Genomic DNA, 11,795 nt, shown 5'->3' on the forward strand with positions numbered 1-11,795 from the left:
CACTTATACCTGACAATAATATAATATTGTAAACCAATAATACCTCAATAAAAAGACAAAACAAACATTTAAAAATTTTTTATTTTATTTTTAATTGGAGGATAATTACAAAATTGTAATGGTTTCTGCCATACATCATCATGAATCAGCCATAGGCATACATAAGTCCCCTCCCTCTTGAACCTCCCTCCCACCTCCCTCCCCCTAAAAACAAACATCTTTACATCACTCCCAAGCCCTCTTCTAACCTGGTAAAGACTTAAGAATCTAGTCAGGCATCATCTCCTTTTGGAAACTTCTTTAGCCACAATCTTGGCCTTGCTGTTTGAATTTACTTGTGTCTCTATCTTGCAAACCTTTATTACAACATTTACCACCTTATATTCAAACTATCTGTTAACACAGTAGTTTTTCCAATTAGGAATGTAATCCCTGGGGAGCAGAGACCCTGGCTCATTTGTAGTTTAGCAGCCTAGCAGCCAGTTCCCTTTCTTATTATAGCAGTAATCAGATTTTCCTGGGGAGGCACCCTCTCTCCCATTCTGAGTCCATGAGCTCCTCAGATGTGGCTGACACCATCACTAAGCTCCTAAGTGGTGGATGTGGGTCTCAGGCTTGGCCAACCAGAGTATATCGTCCGCTTGACACCTGTGAATGATATTTAAGAACAGGCATGGGAGATGGTTCTGTCCAATGGAAATCAGGACATCATAATTTTTTTTCGAGCTCTTGGAAAAGAAAAGCTTTTCTTCCCACTAGATTTGGAGTTGTAAGGATGTAAATCTAGACAAGTTGGCAGCCAAAATGTTTATGCCAGGGGAAAAACAGAAGCCAACAATATATATACATAAAAATATATAATGTAAAGACTGGAAGATTACCAAAATTGAACTGGTGATAATGTTTGGGTGGCCATGCTATTCAAGAACTTTGTAAAATACATTTTTATAATTTACTATATTTCAGTTTTGTCAGATGCATATATATATATATGTCTTTATCCACAGTCAAAAGAATTTTCAATAATATAGGATCAATAATAGAGCTCTTTGGAATATCATGTGAAGCTTTTCTCTTTACCATTTTAAACTTCTTCACTATTACAATTTGGGTGTAGTTGTTCAAAAATTTTGAATATAGCTCTGTTTTCACTAGTTCGGTTTCCAAAAGGATGTCAGATTTTTTTCCAGAGCCTTTCGATGCCAACACGGATGATGTTTACAGCTTTCCCAGATTTATCAGACTTGCCAGAATATATGCTTTATATCCATCTAGTATAATTTTATATGTCATTAGAGTGCAAAAGAAATTGTCCTTGCCTACAACACTTGTAATTAGCTTGCAAGGACAAGCTATACACAGATAAAGCAATTATTCAGTGAGTGCTATGTAAAAGGCTTTTGCTGTTGTTGTTGATGTTTTTATTCTGGTTGCTATTTAAGGGTCTGGAGTCTAGCTCCTAGGGATTCTGATTGATTGTGTGTTGGATGGGTCCTAGGAGGTGGAGAATTACCAGGTTCTCATGACATCTTTTGAGCCCGTGAAAGCCTCACTGAAATTAGATCTATTCCTGGGCTTTAATAACCAGTACTTTCTTTTTTGATTATTTTTTGGTTAGAGTTTCTGTCCCTTGCACTTGAAATGGTTCTAGTTAATAGATTTGAATAGAAGTAGATCATACAGACTGGTAAGGGTTGTGGTAATGATATGGGTAAGATGCTATATGAACAATTGATAGTCTGAGCTAAATCGGTAAGTAGGGCATACAGGATGGCTAGTAGGCTAGGCCACTCTGCAAGGGTTAAGAGGTTAGAGATTTGAAAGGATGCTGAACCCTACTTTTCTTTTTTTATATCTTTGAAATCTTTGCTGTAATTTCCAAAGGGCCTTTTAAAAATATCTTTAATTCTTACAGTATTTTTAGTAGCATCACTTCATAATTTTGTTAGAGTCCAATTTATAACTTTTTTCTGTGGATTGTGAAACTTTGATATTATATTTTAAAAATCTTTGCTTCACTTAAGGCCATGAACATTTTCTCCTATATTTCTTCTAGAAGTTTTATAATTTCACGGTTTACATTTTGGCATATGATCCATTTTGAGATAATTTTTGTATATGATGTGAGGTATGGAGGGTGGGTTTGTTTCTGTTTTTTGCATATGGATATGCAATTGTTCCAGCACTGTTAGCAAAAAGACTATCCTTTCTCTATTAAATCACCTTTGCACCATTACTGAAAATGGGCTACATATGCATGAGTTTATTTCTAGGTGATCTGTCCTGTTCCTTTGACTCAGGTGTTTAACCTTTACTAATTCCCTCCTGGTTTGGTTATGATAGCTACCCTCACATTCTCCTTCACTGGCTATATAAGATCTTTTGAAGTTGTAAATTTTAATATTTTAATTTTACTGAATGACACTCTCAGGCCCTACGTTGGTCTAATCCATAAAGGGCTGCTGCTCATCAGTTTATCTCAGAGCATTAGTGATCTATGTTGGGTTTCTGTCTAAATGATATTTTGAAATTATTTACAAACTCTTAATGTCAATCACCTTTTTTTTTAATGAAGCAAGCAACTATTTTTTAATTCATCAATCTTTCAGTAATCTTTGACTCTTTTTCTGAAAGATAAGTATATTAACAAATGTATACTCTCACAAACACTTTTTAAAATGGATAGTAACTTTTATGTAGCCAGTCTATATACTTTCACTTTTTCCTTAAATAATAAATATAATATCTATTTTTTATATTTAGATATGCTCAGTACTCATTGCCAGTACTTTAAAAATATGAGTTGCCCCCTTTTGGGTTACTTCTCTTGATTTAGTCCTTTAGGGATAGATTTTTTTATTAAGTAGTTTCTTTTCTTTCTTTCTTTTTGTTTTTAAAAGAAGGGCTCATTAATGCTTCTTTGTTCCCAGAATCTGTACAAAATTGAGACTGCTTTTCTGTTGCCATAAACATAAAACAAATGGGCTGGGCACAGTATTTTTGGCTCAATCTTTTTTTTTTTTTCTCTTGTTTTCAGGATTCTGGAAACATTCTTCCACCTTCCTCTGTCATTAAATGTTGCTATGGAGAAGTAGGAGGTCCGATTAAACCCACATTTTTCTCTCAACTCAACTTTCAAATGAGTTGATTTTTCTGTCCAGAAGTTACCTGCTTAGTGAGTTTTTAAAATAATTCCGCTCCAAGAATATATATATGGGTTGATCATTCTGCATAATTGTTTTTCTGGAAAATACTGTACAATTTAATCAGTAAATCAAGATTTTCATGTATTTTAGAAAGGCTTTCTACTTTTATACTTTTGAAATATTCTGTTTCATTTGTTTTGTTCCATTAATCCAGGAATACCAATTATGCATATGTTGAAGCTATTATTTAATTTACGTATTATCCTCTTTCCAATGGTTTCTCCTTTTGTCATTTTCTGGTTTTGTTTTCAATAGGATTTTTACATATCCTGTCCCTCATTTTACTCCACCTTTCATATTTTTGTAGTTTTAAATGTTACTTAGCTATTCATTTTAAATCTTTAAGTCTCTTCATGAATTATGCCAACTCACTTTTCATTTCTGCCTGGCCATATATTTTATTTGATCTTTTTCATTCCTTTTTTATTTTTTAAGTTAATATTATTTTTAAAGGATTTATGTTCCTGGACCTTCTGGAGCAACAGAAGCATATTTACCCACTTCCCTTAAATAAATAAATAACCAATTAAAACTTATGAAAAATGGTTTCAAACACTGGACAATAGATGGTGATGAATAGTAATCCTTGAAAGAAGAAAACCAAACAACATGATTTCCTACGGTTTCCCCAGTAATTCTCTAAGCATGATTCCAGGCTACAGTACAGTCTTCCTTTGTTGAAAAGGCAAAGTAAGTTGAGAATTTGGGGAAGCCAAGGTTTATGGAAGTCACAGCGTACCAGAGAGGAGAGAGCTGCACAAAGAGCTCCAGAGATGTCCAAGGTGTTTCCTTTGAAGTCTTCAAAGCATTTGAAAAATCTGCCTAGGCAAAGGAAGAATTACCAGGACTTCCCTGGTGTTCCAGTGGTCAAGACTCCATGCTTTCAATGCAGGGGATGTAGGTTTGATCCCTGGTCAGGGAACTAACATCCCACATGCCACGTGGCCAAAAACATAAATTAAAAAATGAATAAAAATTTGGGGCTTCCCTTGTAGCTCAGTTGGTAGAGAATCTGCCTATGATGCAGGAAACTGGGTTCAATTCCTGGGTTGGGAAGATCCCCTGGAAAAGGACATGGCAACCCGCTCCAATATTCTTGCCTGGAGAATCCCATGGAGTGTAGCCTGCCAGGCTCCTCTATCCATAGGGTCGCAAGAGTTGGACGTGACTTAGCGACTAAACTACCAGCAGGTAGAAAAATTCTCAGTGCTTTCATGGAATGGGGAATTTTTTAAATTCTTCAAACGTCCAGAGTAGAGAAACTTTGTAATACATGGGTATTGAGTAGAAACCTCAGAAGGGTCATGCCTCGGTAATGGGGCTGGGCTCATCGTCGTTCAGTCGCTCAGTCCTGTCCGACTCTTTGCGGCCCCATGGACTGCAGCATGCCAGTCTTTCCTGTCTTTTACCATCTCCCAGAACCTGCCCAAACTCATTAACCTACAAACTCATTAGCCTAGAACATCTAGTCAAAATAGTCTGTTGAGTATGTCATGTTTTCTAAGTGAATCTAAGTGATACATTAAAAATTTTTTTTACTACTGTTTTGTTCTTTCCCTGTATTGAACAACTTTGTATTTTTTAAGTCAGTGTAGTTTCACACAAAGTTGAGAAGAAAATACAGAGTTCCCATCTAACCCTTGCCTTCACATTTGCCTAGCTTTCCCAATTATAAACATACTGATCAGAATGATGCATGAATTTCAATTAATGAACCTATATTGGCACAATATTATCACTCAAAATCTAGAGTTTATATTAGGGTTCACTTTTGGTGTTGTACATTATATGGTTTTGGGCAAGTGTATAATGACATATGGACTTCCCTGGTAGCTCAGCTGGTAAAGAATCCACCTGCAATTCAGGAGACCCTGGTTCAATTCCTGGGTCAGGAAGATCCCCTGGAGAAGGGATAGGCTACCCACTCCAGTATTCTTGCCTGGAGAATCCCCATGGACAGAGGAGCCTGGTGGGCTACAGTCCATGGGGTTGCAAAGAGTCAGACATGATTTAGTGACTAAGCACAACATAGCACAACACATAATGACATGTATTATATCCCTTATTTTAGCATATATGGAATAGTTTCTCCGCTGTAAAAATCTTTGGAGTGGTGCCTGTTCATCCCTCCATGAGGGATGATCTTTTTACTGTGTCCATAGTTTGGTCTTTTTCAGAATGTCATCTAGTTAAGAGTCATACACTTTTCAGATTGGCTTCTTCCACTTAGTACTGCTGCTGCTGCTGCTGCTGCTAAGTTGCTTCAGTCGTGTCCGACTCTGTGCGACCCCATAGACGGCAGCCCACCAGGCTCCCCCATCCCTGGGATTCTCCAGGCAAGAACACTACAGTGGGTTGCCATTTCCTTTTCCAATGCATGAAAGTGAAAAGTGAAAGTGAAGTCACTCAGTCGTGTCTGACTCTTAGCGACCCCATGGACTGCAGCCCACCAGGCTCCTCCATCAATGGGATTTTCCAGGCAAGAATACTGGAGTGGGGTGCCATTGCCTTCTCCCCACTTAGTACTACTATGCATTAAATTTTTCTCTGTGTCTTTTAATGGCTTTAATAGCTTATTCCTTTTCAGTGCTGAAAAAGTACAGTTTATTTAGCCATTCACACTGAATGATATTTTGGTTGTTTCCAAGTTTTGGCAATTATGAATAAATTTGCTATAAACATCCATGTGCAGGTTTTTGTGGTTATGTTTTCAATTCATTTGGGTAAATACTGAAGAGTGCTATTGCTGTATCCTGGGGTAAGTACTGGGGCTTCCCAGGTGGCGCAGTGGTAAAAGAATCCGTCTGCCAATGCAGGAGATGCAGGAGATGTGGATTTGATCCCTGGGTTGGGAAGATACCCGGAAGTATGAAATGGCAACCCATTCCAATATTCTTCCCTGAAAAATCCCAATGGACAGAGGATCCTGGTGGGCTGCAGTCCATGAGGTGGCAAAGAGTTGGACATGACTGAGCACAAACGCAGGTGGTAAGAGTATGTTTAGTTTTGTAAGAGAGTACCAAACTGTCTTCCAAGGTAGATGTACCTTTTTGCATTCCTATCAACAGTGATCCTTGCCAGCATTTGATGTCATCTGTGTTCTGGATTTTGGCCATTCTAATAGGTGTGTGGTGGTATCTCATTGTTTTAACTTGCATTTCCCTGATGGTGTTGGAGAAGACTCTTGAGAGTCTCTTGGATAGTAAGGAGACCAAACCAGTCAATCCTAAAGGAAAGCAGTCCTGAATATTCATTGGAAGGACTGATGCTGAAGCTGAAGCTCCAGCACTTTGGCCCCCTGATGCGAAGAATTGACTCCTTGGGAAAGACCCTGATTCTGGGAAAGATTGAAGGCAGGAGGAGAAGGGAAAGACAGAGGATGAGGTAATGGATAAAATCACCAACTCAATGGACATGAGTTTGAGCAAGCTCCAGGAGTTGGTGATGGGCAGGGAAGCCTGGCATGCTGTAGTCCATGGGGTCACAAAAAGTCGGACATGACTGAGTAACTGAACTGAATTCATGACATATGATATGGAGGTTTTTTATATGCTTATTTGGTAAGATATCTGTTAGGGTCTTTGGACCATATTTTAATCGTGTTGTTTGTTTTCTTATTGTTGAGTTTCAAGAGTTCTTTTTATATTTTGGATAACAGTCTTCTGTCAAATGTGTCTTTTAAAAGTATTTTCTCCTGGTCTGTAGCTTGTCTTCTTATTCTTTTAACTTTATCATTTGCAGAGCAGAACTTCTAAGTTTTAATAAAGTCCGACTTAGAAATCCTTTCTTTCATGGATCACACCTTTGGTATCTTATATAAAAAGTCACAATCATCCACAAGGTCATCTAGGTTTTCCTATTATTATGTTTTCATTAATTATTTACTGTGATTGTAATAGTTTTTATTATGTAACATTTTGTCTTCCTGTTATTTGGTGTGTAATGGGTCATAATAGTTTTATTTTTATTGGACCTTTAATAATACAGAATAAACTTAGAGCTGCATTGCATGCTATTTGCTTTTTAATTCTACTCATTTGACAGTAATATTGCAATCAATTTTAAAAAATGAATCTGTTTATAAGGAAAACACATAAAACAAAGAGAATGATGTAGCATTTTTTATGATTATTACTTTTTTCTCCTTATATTGATCTGTCTTTGAACATAGGGGCTTCATCTATTAACTTTTTTTTCAGCATTATTGTGATTTGATTTAATTAAAAGTTGTATATAATTAGGTTGTATGATGTGATTTTTTAAAGTTGTACAATATGGTGATTTAATATACCTATTTATTGTGAAATTATTATTATAATCAAGTTAATTAGCAAACCCATTAGCTCACATAGTTACTTTGTGGGTGGATGTGTGTGTCATGGTGAAAATACTAAAGATCTATTCTCTTAGCAAATTTCAACTAAATACAGTATTATTAATTATAACCACCTTGCTGTGCATCAAATTTCCAGAACTTATTCACCCTGTGACTGAAAGTTTGTACCATTGACCATCTCCTCATTTCTGTCAGACCCCAGCCCTGGCAATGGCTGGTTCTGAGTCTGGATTTTTTAGGTTCCGTGTATAGGTGAGATAATATAGTATGTGTCTTTCTGTGTCTTGTCTTATTTCACTTAGCATGATATCTTCTAGGTTCATCTGCATGCATGCATGTGTGTTAAGTCGCTTCAGTCATGTCTGACTCTTTGCAACCATATGGACTATAGCCTGCCAGGCTCGCTGTCCATGGGATTCTCCAGGCAAGAATACTGGAGTGGGTTTCCATGCCCTCCTCCAGCTAGGTTCATCTATGTTGTTGCAAACAGCAGGATTGCCTTGTTTTTTTTGTTTTTTTTTAATGACTGAATAATATTCCACTGTATATGTACATACCCTTTTTTCTTTATCCATTCATCTGTCAATAGACATGTTGTTTCCATACCTTGGCAATTGTGAATAGTTCTGTTGTGAACATGGAAATGCAGGTATCTCTTCGAGATCCTGATCCAATTTCCTTTCGATATGTATCCAGAAGTGGGATTGTTAGTTCATACAGCTTATTGTTAGTTCATTCTATTTTGAACTTTTTAGGAACCTCCGTTTTTTTTTTTCTTAAGGTCTGTGCCAATTTACATTTCCACTAGCACTATAATACACTGTTTCATGTATTTTGAGTTAATTTTTGTGTTTGCTATAAGGATCTGATTTCATTCTTTTGCATGTGGACGTCCAGCTTTCTTAGCATCGTTTTCTGAAGAGATTATCCTTTTCCTATTGAGTATTCTTGGTGCCCTTGTCAAAGATTAGTTGACCATATATTTATTTCTCAGCTCCTAATTCTGTTCCATTGGTCTGTGTGTCTTTTTATGCCAGTACCATAAAATAGTTTGAAATCAGGAAATGATGCCTTCAGCTTTGCTTTTCTTTCTCAAGATTGCTTTAGAGGTTTTCCTAAATCTACCCCTAAATATTTGATTAAAGAATAAAGCCTGAACCACTTTCAAAAACGTAATGCAATGATCACACCTAAGAAAATTATTAATAATTCCACAAATCACCTAACATACTATGTATATTCAAATTGCCATAATTGTTCCTCAAATGTGCTTTGTAGCTTTATTTCTTTTTTAATCCAAGAGTCAATCAAAATTCCTGTTTTGCCCTTGGCTATGCCTGTTTGAACTTTTAATCTAGCATCCTCTCTCATCTTCTCCCTCCTTTTTCTCTCACACATTGACTTTTTTTGGGGGTGGGGTAGGATTGAACAATTTTAGAAAATAAAAATGTGCTCAGGATGCTCAGTTAATTTGAAAGTCAGAAAAGCAATGAATCATCTTTTATTATCATATGCCCTATGCTTATACGAAAACATGATTTGTTGTTTGTCTGAAATTCAAATATAAGTGAGTGTCCTGTATTTTATCTGGCAACTCTACTTTTTGGAAAGTTGAGGCCTGTTGTATAACTGAGCAGTTCCGTTTCTAGATTTGTTCTGTTTTCTTCTGATTTGAATCAGTTAAACAGTTTTTGAAAATTTTTTTTCATAGGTGATGGTATATTTTCTTATTGGATCACATTAGAAGGCCTGGTGGGCTGCAGTCCATGGGGTCGCTAAGAGTCGGACATGACTGAGCGACTTCACTTTCACTTTTCATTTTCACACATTGGAGAAGGAAATGGCAACCCACTCCCCTGGGAACGGGGGAGCCTGGTGGGCTGCCGTCTATGGGGTTGCACAGAGTCGGACACGACTGAAGTGACTTAGCAGCAGCAGCAGAAGGCACATATTTAGCAGTTCCATTAGTGAAGCTGTCTGATTACTGGATGAAGAGAGTGAGTAGTAAATCTTTCTAGTTAAATGCATCTTCTTCCTTTGGAATTAGTAATTAGTGGAGTAATGTTCTGAGACCAGTCGAATTTCCTGTTCCCAATAACCTTCTCTGCAATGATTTTTAACATTCATTAGTGATCATTTCCTGAATCAATATTACACTGTGGGTTGCAAAATGAGTTTGTAATTTTCTCTTTCCTCTACATTTATTCTTATTAACTGGCATTCATCTACAAAGAAGACCTTTCTTTTATGCTCTCTTACAGTCTCACTGTATACTAATGGAATTAAGAAATTCAATTTGTTATAATCTATTACTTCCATTATTCTTTTTATTCTCAAATTACTCCAGTTTTGGCCAATAGAAGTCTCCTTGAAGTCTGCTTTTTTCTCCCTTGTGTATGATTTCATTTTGTCTTTGAATGATTCCTTGCTTTTATCATCAAAGCGATTTTCCAGGCCTATTTTTTAACTCATTTTGCTTAAGAACAGGAATAAACCTTTCCTCCTCCCAAGGCCTGTGACAGCACTCAGTTGACTGCTGTCCTTCTCAGAGGCCATTGCCTCTGCTGTGCTTTGTAATAATGGAGTTGGACCTTGTGAGCACGTTTCCTTTGCCAGCTGGCACGATGGCAGGCTTCGTCAGCAGAGGGCACTGGAAGGACACCGCAGGAACGGGCTGCTCGCGCTTGTGTAGGTCCTCTCTTTTTGCTTCTAAAGAACGGTTGCCGTAATGTGCTTGCAGAGCATTCAGTGCAGCTCACTCTCCAGCTGGTTTTCCTGTCATGCTGGCAGGCAGTTCTTACTCAGGCTCCTGCTCAGTCATGGCCCATAGTTTCCTGAGCAGACCTAGGCACTCCAGTGGGAAGTGCCCTGTTTGACAACTTCAGCCCACCAGCTATGGACCAGGTCTGGCCCAGGGTAACACCACAAACTGCTCCGTCATCCCCTGGGCTACAGCTACACTCTCTTTAATGAAGTCTGAATCTCAGCCTTGGGGAGAGTGCCCCTCTTTCCAAATTGTTCCTGAATACTCTCAGTGCTAGGGTGGACTTCCCAGGTGGTGCAGTGGTAAACAAGTCTGCTTGCCAATGCAGGAGACACAGGAGACATGAGTTCAATCCCTGGGTCGGGAAGATCCCCTGAAGGAGGAAATGGCAACCCACTCCAGTATTCTTTTTTTTTAATTTTAATTAAAAAAAATTTTTAATTAGAAGATAATTACTTTACAATATTGTAATTTTTTTTGCCATACATAAACATGAATCAACATTAGGTATACATATATACCCTCCTTCTTGAACTCCCCTTCCACCTCCCTCCCCATCCTACCTCTCTATGTTGTCACAGAGCACTGGCTTTTTGTTCACTGCATCATACATTGTTCCACTGGCTGTTTATTTTGTATACGATAATGTATATGTTTCAGTGCTATTTTCCCAAATCATGCCACCTTCTCCTTCCCCTACGGTGCCCCAAATGTCTGTGTCTCCTTTGCTGCCCTGCAAGTAGGATTGTCAGTACTATCTTTCTAGATTCCATATATATGCATTAATATATGATACTTGTCTTTCTCTTTCTGACTTACTTCACTCTGTATAATATAACAGTTCATACACTTCACTAGAACTGACTCAAATGTGTTCCTTTTTATAGCACCAGTATATTCTTCCTGGAAAATTCCATCTACTAAGGAGCCTACCAGGCTACAGTCTATGGAGTTGCAAAGAGTCAGATATGACTGAGCAAGCAGGTAATCCTATGGTATTGTTAAGGTGATTTTTTTTTTTTAAATGTCCTCTGGTTCATCCTCAGCTTCTTGTTAATAAGTCTTTATATTAAATTTTCCCTTTTTAAATAACCGATGTGTTCCTTGTCTTCTCACTGAATCTTAACCGATACAATGCAGAGGATGGTCTTTAATGGTACCACCATTCAAAACTGCAGTTTCAGGATTAACTTGGTCATGCCCTTGGATTTGAGTATAGTGCTAAACCACTTACCAATGGGAAATGGGTTCTTGTCTTCTTTGGTACACCATAACAATTAATAAAGATATTACCTACAGTTTATTGTGATGAACTGAATATTAAAGCAAGTATATTGGGAGTCCAATATACTTGACTAATGATGACAACAAGGATGGTGGTGTCTTGGTCTGTTTGGGCTACTATGGACTGGTGCCTTACAAATACTAACAGTTATGGAGGCTGGAAAGTGCAGGATCAAAGCATCAGTAGATATGGTGTAGCTTGCTT

Source organism: Bos indicus x Bos taurus, chromosome 6 (genome assembly GCF_003369695.1).
Source record: "Bos indicus x Bos taurus breed Angus x Brahman F1 hybrid chromosome 6, Bos_hybrid_MaternalHap_v2.0, whole genome shotgun sequence".
In the NCBI taxonomy this organism is placed as follows: domain Eukaryota; kingdom Metazoa; phylum Chordata; class Mammalia; order Artiodactyla; family Bovidae; genus Bos; species Bos indicus x Bos taurus.